Raw genomic sequence first — 11,988 nt, forward strand, 5'->3', positions numbered from 1 at the left:
TGGAGCGTTTTGAGGCCTATGGTGGAAAAGGAAATATCTTCACATAAAACCTAGACAGAAGCATTCTTTGAAACTTCTTTATGATGTGTGCCTTCACCTCACAGAGTTGAACCTTCCTTTTCATGGAGCAGTTTGGAAAGAGTCTCTTTGCAGCATCTGCAAGTGGATATTTGGAGCCCTTTCAGGCCTTCTTTGGAAACGGGAATATCTTCCCATAAATACTAAACAGAAGCGTTCTGTGAAACTGCTTTGTGTAGTATGAATCCAACTCACAGAGTTGAACACTTCTTTTGAAAGAGCAGTTTTAAAACACTCTTTTTGTAGAATCTGCAAGTGTTCATTTGGAGCACGTTGAGGCCTATGGTGGAAAAGGAAACATCTTCACTTGTAAACCAGGCAGAAGCATTCTCAGAAACCTCTTTATGATGTGTGCATTCAACTCGGAGAGAGAAGCCTTCCTTTTGATAGAGCAGTTTTGAAACTCTGTTTTTGCAGCATCTGCAAGTGGATATTTGGAGCCCCTTCAGGCCTTCGTTGGAAACGGGAATATCTTCCCACAAAAACTAAACAGAAGCGTTCTGTGAAACTGCTTTGTGTAGTATGAATCCAACTCACAGAGTTGAACACTTCTTTTCAAAGAGCAGTTTTGAAACAATCTTTTTGAAGAATCTGCAAGTGTTCATTTGGAGCGTTTTGAGGCCTATGGTGGAAAAGGAAATATCTTCACATAAAACCTAGACAGAAGCATTCTTTGAAACTTCTTTATGATGTGTGCCTTCACGTCACAGAGTTGAACCTTCCTTTTTATGGAGCAGTTTGGAAAGAGTCTCTTTGCAGCATCTGCAAGTGGATATTTGGAGCCCCTTCAGGCCTTCGTTGGAAACGGGATTATCTTCCCATAAAAATTAAACAGAAGCGTTCTGTGAAACTGCTTTGTGTAGTATGAATCCAACTCACAGAGTTCAACACTTCTTTTCAAAGAGCAGTTTTGAAACACTCTCTTTGTAGAATCTGCAAGTGTTCATTTGGAGCGCTTTGAGGCCTATGGTGGAAAAGGAAATATCTTCACTTGTAAACCAGGCAGAAGCATTCTCAGAAACCTCTTTATGATGTGTGCATTCAACTCGGAGAGAGAAGCCTTCCTTTTGATAGAGCAGTTTTGAAACTCTGTTTTTGCAGCATCTGCAAGTGGATATTTTGAGCCCCTTCAGGCCTTCGTTGGAAACGGGAATATCTTCCCATAAAAACTAAACAGAAGCGTTCTGTGAAACTGCTTTGTGTAGTATGAATCCAACTCACAGAGTTGAACACTTCTTTTCAAAGAGCAGTTTTGAAACACTCTTTTTGTAGAATCTGCAAGTCTTCATTTGGAGCGTTTTGAGGCCTATGTTGGAAAAGGAAATATCTTCACATAAAACCTAGACAGAAGCATTCTTTGAAACTTCTTAATGATGTGTGCCTTCACCTCACAGAGTTGAACCTTCCTTTTCATGGAGCAGTTTGGAAAGAGTCTCTTTGCAGCATCTGCAAGTGGATATTTGGAGCCCTTTCAGGCCTTCGTTGGAAACGGGAATATCTTCCCATAAAAACTAAACAGAAGCGTTCTGTGAAACTGCTTTGTGTAGTATGAATCCAACTCACAGAGTTGAACAATTCTTTTGAAAGAGCAGTTTTGAAACACTCTTTTTGTAGAATCTGCAAGTGTTCATTTGGAGCGCTTTGAGGCCTATGGTGGAAAAGGAAATATCTTCACTTGTAAACCAGGCGGAAGCATTCTCAGAAACCTCTTTATGATGTGTGCATTCAACTCGGAGAGAGAAGCCTTCCTTTTGATAGGGCAGTTTTGAAACTCTGTTTTTGCAGCATCTGCAAGTGGATATTTGGAGCCCCTTCAGGCCTTCGTTGGAAACGGGAATATCTTCCCATAAAAACTAAACAGAAGCGTTCTGTGAAACTGCTTTGTGTAGTATGAATCCAACTCACAGAGTTGAACACTTCTTTTCAAAGAGCAGTTTTGAAACACTCTTTTTGTAGAATCTGCAAGTGTTCATTTGGAGCGTTTTGAGGCCTATGGTGGAAAAGGAAATATCTTCACATAAAACCTAGACAGAAGCATTCTTTGAAACTTCTTTATGATGTGTGCCTTCACCTCACAGAGTTGAACCTTCCTTTTTATGGAGCAGTTTGGAAAGAGTCTCTTTGCAGCATCTGCAAGTGGATATTTGGAGCCCTTTCAGGCCTTCGTTGGAAACGGGATTATCTTCCCATAAAAATTAAACAGAAGCGTTCTGTGAAACTGCTTTGTGTAGTATGAATCCAACTCACAGAGTTCAACACTTCTTTTCAAAGAGCAGTTTTGAAACACTCTCTTTGTAGAATCTGCAAGTGTTCATTTGGAGCGCTTTGAGGCCTATGGTGGAAAAGGAAATATCTTCACTTGTAAACCAGGGAGAAGCATTCTCAGAAACCTCTTTATGATGTGTGCATTCAACTCGGAGAGAGAAGCCTTCCTTTTGATAGAGCAGTTTTGAAACTCTGTTTTTGCAGCATCTGCAAGTGGATATTTGGAGCCCCTTCAGGCCTTCGTTGGAAACGGGAATATCTTCCCATAAAAACTAAACAGAAGCGTTCTGTGAAACTGCTTTGTGTAGTATGAATCCAACTCACAGAGTTGAACACTTCTTTTCAAAGAGCAGTTTTGAAACACTCTTTTTGTAGAATCTGCAAGTGTTCATTTGGAGCGTTTTGAGGCCTATGGTGGAAAAGGAAATATCTTCACATAAAACCTAGACAGAAGCATTCTTTGAAACTTCTTTATGATGTGTGCCTTCACCTCACAGAGTTGAACCTTCCTTTTCATGGAGCAGTTTGGAAAGAGTCTCTTTGCAGCATCTGCAAGTGGATATTTGGAGCCTTTTCAGGCCTTCGTTGGAAACGGGAATATCTTCCCATAAAAACTAAACAGAAGCGTTCTGTGAAACTGCTTTGTGTAGTATGAATCCAACTCACAGAGTTGAACAATTCTTTTGAAAGAGCAGTTTTGAAACACTCTTTTTGTAGAATCTGCAAGTGTTCATTTGGAGCACGTTGAGGCCTATGGTGGAAAAGGAAACATCTTCACTTGTAAACCAGGCAGAAGCATTCTCAGAAACCCCTTTATGATGTGTGCATTCAACTCGGAGAGAGAAGCCTTCCTTTTGATAGAGCAGTTTTGAAACTCTGTTTTTGCAGCATCTGCAAGTGGATATTTGGAGCCCCTTCAGGCCTTCGTTGGAAACGGGAATATCTTCCCATAAAAACTAAACAGAAGCGTTCTGTGAAACTGCTTTGTGTAGTATGAATCCAACTCACAGAGTTGAACACTTCTTTTGAAAGAGCAGTTTTGAAACACTCTTTTTGTAGAATCTGCAAGTTTTCATTTGGAGCGTTTTGAGGCCTATGGTGGAAAAGGAAATATCGTCACATAAAACCTAGACAGAAGCATTCTTTGAAACTTCTTTATGATGGGGGCCTTCACCTCACAGAGTTGAACCTTCCTTTTCATGGAGCAGTTTGGAAAGAGTCTCTTTGCAGCATCTGCAAGTGGATATTTGGAGCCCTTTCAGGCCCTCGTTGGAAACGGGAATATCTTCCCATAAATACTAAACAGAAGCGTTCTGTGAAACTGCTTTGTGTAGTATGAATCCAACTCACAGAGTTGAACACTTCTTTTCAAAGAGCAGTTTTGAAACACTCTTTTTGTAGAATCTGCAAGTGTTCATTTGGAGCACGTTGAGGCCTATGGTGGAAAAGGAAATATCTTCACTTGTAAACCAGGCAGAAGCATTCTCAGAAACCTCTTTATGATGTGTGCATTCAACTCGGAGAGAGAAGCCTTCCTTTTGATAGAGCAGTTTTGAAACTCTGTTTTTGCAGCATCTGCAAGTGGATATTTGGAGCCCCTTCAGGCCTTCATTGGAAACGGGAATATCTTCCCACAAAAACTAAACAGAAGCGTTCTGTGAAACTGCTTTGTGTAGTATGAATCCAACTCACAGAGTTGAACACTTCTTTTCAAAGAGCAGTTTTGAAACACTCTTTTTGTAGAATCTGCAAGTGTTCATTTGGAGCGTTTTGAGGCCTATGGTGGAAAAGGAAATATCTTCACATAAAACCTAGACAGAAGCATTCTTTGAAACTTCTTTATGATGTGTGCCTTCACCTCACAGAGTTGAACCTTCCTTTTCATGGAGCAGTTTGGAAAGAGTCTCTTTGCAGCATCTGCAAGTGGATATTTGGAGCCCTTTCAGGCCTTCGTTGGAAACGGGAATATCTTCCCATAAAAACTAAACAGAAGTGTTCTGTGAAACTGCTTTGTGTAGTATGAATCCAACTCACAGAGTTGAACAATTCTTTTGAAAGAGCAGTTTTGAAACACTCTTTTGTAGAATCTGCAAGTGTTCATTTGGAGCGCTTTGAGGCCTATAGTGGAAAAGGAAATATCTTCACTTGTAAACCAGGCGGAAGCATTCTCAGAAACCTCTTTATGATGTGTGCATTCAACTCGGAGAGAGAAGCCTTCCTTTTGATAGGGCAGTTTTGAAACTCTGTTTTTGCAGCATCTGCAAGTGGATATTTGGAGACCCTTCAGGCCTTCGTTGGAAACGGGAATATCTTCCCATAAAAACTAAACAGAAGCGTTCTGTGAAACTGCTTTGTGTAGTATGAATCCAACTCACAGAGTTGAACACTTCTTTTCAAAGAGCAGTTTTGAAACACTCTTTTTGTAGAATCTGCAAGTCTTCATTTGGAGCGTTTTGAGGCCTATGGTGGAAAAGGAAATATCTTCACATAAAACCTAGACAGAAGCATTCTTTGAAACTTCTTTATGATGTGTGCCTTCACCTCACAGAGTTGAACCTTCCTTTTCATGGAGCAGTTTGGAAAGAGTCTCTTTGCAGCATCTGCAAGTGGATATTTGGAGCCCTTTCAGGCCTTCTTTGGAAACGGGAATATCTTCCCATAAATACTAAACAGAAGCGTTCTGTGAAACTGCTTTGTGTAGTATGAATCCAACTCACAGAGTTGAACACTTCTTTTGAAAGAGCAGTTTTAAAACACTCTTTTTGTAGAATCTGCAAGTGTTCATTTGGAGCACGTTGAGGCCTATGGTGGAAAAGGAAACATCTTCACTTGTAAACCAGGCAGAAGCATTCTCAGAAACCTCTTTATGATGTGTGCATTCAACTCGGAGAGAGAAGCCTTCCTTTTGATAGAGCAGTTTTGAAACTCTGTTTTTGCAGCATCTGCAAGTGGATATTTGGAGCCCCTTCAGGCCTTCGTTGGAAACGGGAATATCTTCCCACAAAAACTAAACAGAAGCGTTCTGTGAAACTGCTTTGTGTAGTATGAATCCAACTCACAGAGTTGAACACTTCTTTTCAAAGAGCAGTTTTGAAACAATCTTTTTGAAGAATCTGCAAGTGTTCATTTGGAGCGTTTTGAGGCCTATGGTGGAAAAGGAAATATCTTCACATAAAACCTAGACAGAAGCATTCTTTGAAACTTCTTTATGATGTGTGCCTTCACGTCACAGAGTTGAACCTTCCTTTTTATGGAGCAGTTTGGAAAGAGTCTCTTTGCAGCATCTGCAAGTGGATATTTGGAGCCCCTTCAGGCCTTCGTTGGAAACGGGATTATCTTCCCATAAAAATTAAACAGAAGCGTTCTGTGAAACTGCTTTGTGTAGTATGAATCCAACTCACAGAGTTCAACACTTCTTTTCAAAGAGCAGTTTTGAAACACTCTCTTTGTAGAATCTGCAAGTGTTCATTTGGAGCGCTTTGAGGCCTATGGTGGAAAAGGAAATATCTTCACTTGTAAACCAGGCAGAAGCATTCTCAGAAACCTCTTTATGATGTGTGCATTCAACTCGGAGAGAGAAGCCTTCCTTTTGATAGAGCAGTTTTGAAACTCTGTTTTTGCAGCATCTGCAAGTGGATATTTTGAGCCCCTTCAGGCCTTCGTTGGAAACGGGAATATCTTCCCATAAAAACTAAACAGAAGCGTTCTGTGAAACTGCTTTGTGTAGTATGAATCCAACTCACAGAGTTGAACACTTCTTTTCAAAGAGCAGTTTTGAAACACTCTTTTTGTAGAATCTGCAAGTCTTCATTTGGAGCGTTTTGAGGCCTATGTTGGAAAAGGAAATATCTTCACATAAAACCTAGACAGAAGCATTCTTTGAAACTTCTTAATGATGTGTGCCTTCACCTCACAGAGTTGAACCTTCCTTTTCATGGAGCAGTTTGGAAAGAGTCTCTTTGCAGCATCTGCAAGTGGATATTTGGAGCCCTTTCAGGCCTTCGTTGGAAACGGGAATATCTTCCCATAAAAACTAAACAGAAGCGTTCTGTGAAACTGCTTTGTGTAGTATGAATCCAACTCACAGAGTTGAACAATTCTTTTGAAAGAGCAGTTTTGAAACACTCTTTTTGTAGAATCTGCAAGTGTTCATTTGGAGCGCTTTGAGGCCTATGGTGGAAAAGGAAATATCTTCACTTGTAAACCAGGCGGAAGCATTCTCAGAAACCTCTTTATGATGTGTGCATTCAACTCGGAGAGAGAAGCCTTCCTTTTGATAGGGCAGTTTTGAAACTCTGTTTTTGCAGCATCTGCAAGTGGATATTTGGAGACCCTTCAGGCCTTCGTTGGAAACGGGAATATCTTCCCATAAAAACTAAACAGAAGCGTTCTGTTAAACTGCTTTGTGTAGTATGAATCCAACTCACAGAGTTGAACACTTCTTTTCAAAGAGCAGTTTTGAAACACTCTTTTTGTAGAATCTGCAAGTGTTCATTTGGAGCGTTTTGAGGCCTATGGTGGAAAAGGAAATATCTTCACATAAAACCTAGACAGAAGCATTCTTTGAAACTTCTTTATGATGTGTGCCTTCACCTCACAGAGTTGAACCTTCCTTTTTATGGAGCAGTTTGGAAAGAGTCTCTTTGCAGCATCTGCAAGTGGATATTTGGAGCCCTTTCAGGCCTTCGTTGGAAACGGGATTATCTTCCCATAAAAATTAAACAGAAGCGTTCTGTGAAACTGCTTTGTGTAGTATGAATCCAACTCACAGAGTTCAACACTTCTTTTCAAAGAGCAGTTTTGAAACACTCTCTTTGTAGAATCTGCAAGTGTTCATTTGGAGCGCTTTGAGGCCTATGGTGGAAAAGGAAATATCTTCACTTGTAAACCAGGGAGAAGCATTCTCAGAAACCTCTTTATGATGTGTGCATTCAACTCGGAGAGAGAAGCCTTCCTTTTGATAGAGCAGTTTTGAAACTCTGTTTTTGCAGCATCTGCAAGTGGATATTTGGAGCCCCTTCAGGCCTTCGTTGGAAACGGGAATATCTTCCCATAAAAACTAAACAGAAGCGTTCTGTGAAACTGCTTTGTGTAGTATGAATCCAACTCACAGAGTTGAACACTTCTTTTCAAAGAGCAGTTTTGAAACACTCTTTTTGTAGAATCTGCAAGTGTTCATTTGGAGCGTTTTGAGGCCTATGGTGGAAAAGGAAATATCTTCACATAAAACCTAGACAGAAGCATTCTTTGAAACTTCTTTATGATGTGTGCCTTCACCTCACAGAGTTGAACCTTCCTTTTTATGGAGCAGTTTGGAAAGAGTCTCTTTGCAGCATCTGCAAGTGGATATTTGGAGCCCTTTCAGGCCTTCGTTGGAAACGGGATTATCTTCCCATAAAAATTAAACAGAAGCGTTCTGTGAAACTGCTTTGTGTAGTATGAATCCAACTCACAGAGTTCAACACTTCTTTTCAAAGAGCAGTTTTGAAATACTCTCTTTGTAGAATCTGCAAGTGTTCATTTGGAGCGTTTTGAGGCCTATGGTGGAAAAGGAAATATCTTCACATAAAACCAGGCATAAGCATTCTCAGAAACCTCTTTATGATGTGTGCCTTCACCTCACAAAGTTGAACCTTCCTTTTCATGGAGCAGTTTGGAAAGAGTCTCTTTGCAGCATCTGCAAGTGGATATTTGGATCCCTTTCAGGCCTTCGTTGGAAACGGGAATATCTTCCCATAAAAATTAAACAGAAGCGTTCTGTGAAACTGCTTTGTGTAGTATGAATCCAACTCACAGAGTTAAACACTTCTTTTGAAAGAGCAGTTTTGAAACACTCTTTTTGTAGAATCTGCAAGTGTTCATTTGGAGCGCTTTGAGGCCTATGGTGGAAAAGGAAATATCTTCACTTGTAAACCAGGCAGAAGCATTCTCAGAAACCTCTTTATGATGTGTGCATTCAACTCGGAGAGAGAAGCCTTCCTTTTGATAGAGCAGTTTTGAAACTCTGTTTTTGCAGCATCTGCAAGTGGATATTTGGAGCCCCTTCAGGCCTTCGTTGGAATCGGGAATATCTTCCCATAAAAACTAAACAGAAGCGTTCTGTGAAACTGCTTTGTGTAGTATGAATCCAACTCACAGAGTTGAACACTTCTTTTCAAAGAGCAGTTTTGAAACACTCTTTTTGTAGATTCTGCAAGTGTTCATTTGGAGCGTTTTGAGGCCTATGGTGGAAAAGGAAATATCTTCACATAAAACCTAGACAGAAGCATTCTTTGAAACTTCTTTATGATGTGTGCCGTCACCTCACAGAGTTGAACCTTCCTTTTCATGGAGCAGTTTGGAAAGAGTCTCTTTGCAGCATCTGCAAGTGGATATTTGGAGCCCTTTCAGGCCTTCGTTGGAAACGGGAATATCTTCCCATAAAAACTAAACAGAAGCGTTCTGTGAAACTGCTTTGTGTAGTATGAATCCGACTCACAAATTTCAACACTTCTTTTCAAAGAGCAGTTTTGAAACACTCTCTTTGTAGAATCTGCAAGTGTTCATTTGGAGCGCTTTGAGGCCTATGGTGGAAAAGGAAATATCTTCACTTGTAAATCAGGCAGAAGCATTCTCAGAAACCTCGTTATGATGTGAGCATTCAACTCGGAGAGAGAAGCCTTCCTTTTGATAGAGCAGATTTGAAACTCTGTTTTTGCAGCATCTGCAAGTGGATATTTGGAGCCCCTTCAGGCCTTCGTTGGAAACGGGAATATCTTCCCATAAAAACTAAACAGAAGCGTTCTGTGAAACTGCTTTGTGTAGTATGAATCCAACTCACAGAGTTGAACACTTCTTTTCAAAGAGCAGTTTTGAAACACTCTTTTTGTAGAATCTGCAAGTGTTCATTTGGAGCGTTTTGAGGCCTATGGTGGAAAAGGAAATATCTTCACATAAAACCAGGCATAAGCATTCTCAGAAACCTCTTTATGATGTGTGCCTTCACCTCACAAAGTTGAACCTTCCTTTTCATGGAGCAGTTTGGAAAGAGTCTCTTTGCAGCATCTGCAAGTGGATATTTGGATCCCTTTCAGGCCTTCGTTGGAAACGGGAATATCTTCCCATAAAAATTAAACAGAAGCGTTCTGTGAAACTGCTTTGTGTAGTATGAATCCAACTCACAGAGTTCAACACTTCTTTTCAAAGAGCAGTTTTGAAACACTCTCTTTGTAGAATCTGCAAGTGTTCATTTGGAGCGCTTTGAGGCCTATGGTGGAAAAGGAAATATCTTCACTTGTAAACCAGGCAGAAGCATTCTCAGAAACCACTTTATGATGTGTGCATTCAACTCGGAGAGAGAAGCCTTCCTTTTGATAGAGCAGTTTTGAAACTCTGTTTTTGCAGCATCTGCAAGTGGATATTTGGAGCCCCTTCAGGCCTTCGTTGGAAACGGGAATATCTTCCCATAAAAACTAAACAGAAGCGTTCTGTGAAACTGCTTTGTGTAGTATGAATCCAACTCACAGACTTGAACACTTCTTTTCAAAGAGCAGTTTTGAAACACTCTTTTTGTAGAATCTGCAAGTGTTCATTTGGAGCGTTTTGAGGCCTATGGTGGAAAAGGAAATATCTTCACATAAAACCTAGACAGAAGCATTCTTTGAAACTTCTTTATGATGTGTGCCTTCACCTCACAGAGTTGAACCTTCCTTTTTATGGAGCAGTTTGGAAAGAGTCTCTTTGCAGCATCTGCAAGTGGATATTTGGAGCCCTTTCAGGCCTTCGTTGGAAACGGGATTATCTTCCCATAAAAATTAAACAGAAGCGTTCTGTGAAACTGCTTTGTGTAGTATGAATCCAACTCACAGAGTTCAACACTTCTTTTCAAAGAGCAGTTTTGAAATACTCTCTTTGTAGAATCTGCAAGTGTTCATTTGGAGCGCTTTGAGGCCTATGGTGGAAAAGGAAATATCTTCACTTGTAAACCAGGCAGAAGCATTCTCAGAAACCTCTTTATGATGTGTGCATTCAACTCGGAGAGAGAAGCCTTCCTTTTGATAGAGCAGTTTTGAAACTCTGTTTTTGCAGCATCTGCAAGTGGATATTTGGAGCCCCTTCAGGCCTTCGTTGGAAACGGGAATATCTTCCCATAAAAACTAAACAGAAGCGTTCTGTGAAACTGCTTTGTGTAGTATGAATCCAACTCACAGAGTTGAACACTTCTTTTCAAAGAGCAGTTTTGAAACACTCTTTTTGTAGAATCTGCAAGTGTTCATTTGGAGCGTTTTGAGGCCTATGGTGGAAAAGGAAATATCTTCACATAAAACCTAGACAGAAGCATTCTTTGAAACTTCTTTATGATTTGTGCCTTCACCTCACAGAGTTGAACCTTCCTTTTCATGGAGCAGTTTGGAAAGAGTCTCTTTGCAGCATCTGCAAGTGGATAATTGGAGCCCTTTCAGGCCTTCGTTGGAAACGGGAATATCTTTCCATAAAAACTAAACAGAAGCGTTCTGTGAAACTGCTTTGTGTAGTATGAATCCAACTCACAGAGTTGAACACTTCTTTTCAAAGAGCAGTTTTGAAACACTCTTTTTGTAGAATCTGCAAGTGTTCATTTTGAGCACGTTGAGGCCTATGGTGGAAAAGGAAACATCTTCACTTGTAAACCAGGCAGAAGCATTCTCAGAAACCTCTTTATGATGTGTGCATTCAACTCGGAGAGAGAAGCCTTCCTTTTGATAGAGCAGTTTTGAAACTCTGTTTTTGCAGCATCTGCAAGTGGATATTTGGAGCCCCTTCAGGCCTTCGTTGGAAACGGGAATATCTTCCCACAAAAACTAAACAGAAGCGTTCTGTGAAACTGCTTTGTGTAGTATGAATCCAACTCACAGAGTTGAACACTTCTTTTCAAAGAGCAGTTTTGAAACACTCTTTTTGTAGAATCTGCAAGTGTTCATTTGGAGCGTTTTGAGGCCTATGGTGGAAAAGGAAATATCTTCACATAAAACCTAGACAGAAGCATTCTTTGAAACTTCTTTATGATGTGTGCCTTCACCTCACAGAGTTGAACCTTCCTTTTCATGGAGCAGTTTGGAAAGAGTCTCTTTGCAGCATCTGCAAGTGGATATTTGGAGCCCTTTCAGGCCTTCGTTGGAAACGGGAATATCTTCCCATAAATACTAAACAGAAGCGTTCTGTGAAACTGCTTTGTGTAGTATGAATCCAACTCACAGAGTTAAACACTTCTTTTGAAAGAGCAGTTTTGAAACACTCTTTTTGTAGAATCTGCAAGTGTTCATTTGGAGCGCTTTGAGGCCTATGGTGGAAAAGGAAATATCTTCACTTGTAAACCAGGCAGAAGCATTCTCAGAAACCTCTTTATGATGTGTGCATTCAACTCGGAGAGAGAAGCCTTCCTTTTGATAGAGCAGTTTTGAAACTCTGTTTTTGCAGCATCTGCAAGTGGATATTTGGAGCCCCTTCAGGCCTTCGTTGGAAACGGGAATATCTTCCCATAAAAACTAAACAGAAGCGTTCTGTGAAACTGCTTTGTGTAGTATGAATCCAACTCACAGAGTTGAACACTTCTTTTCAAAGAGCAGTTTTGAAACACTCTTTTTGTAGATTCTGCAAGTGTTCATTTGGAGCGTTTTGAGGCCTATG

This window comes from Pongo pygmaeus, chromosome 20, assembly GCF_028885625.2.
Source record: "Pongo pygmaeus isolate AG05252 chromosome 20, NHGRI_mPonPyg2-v2.0_pri, whole genome shotgun sequence".
NCBI lineage: Eukaryota > Metazoa > Chordata > Mammalia > Primates > Hominidae > Pongo > Pongo pygmaeus.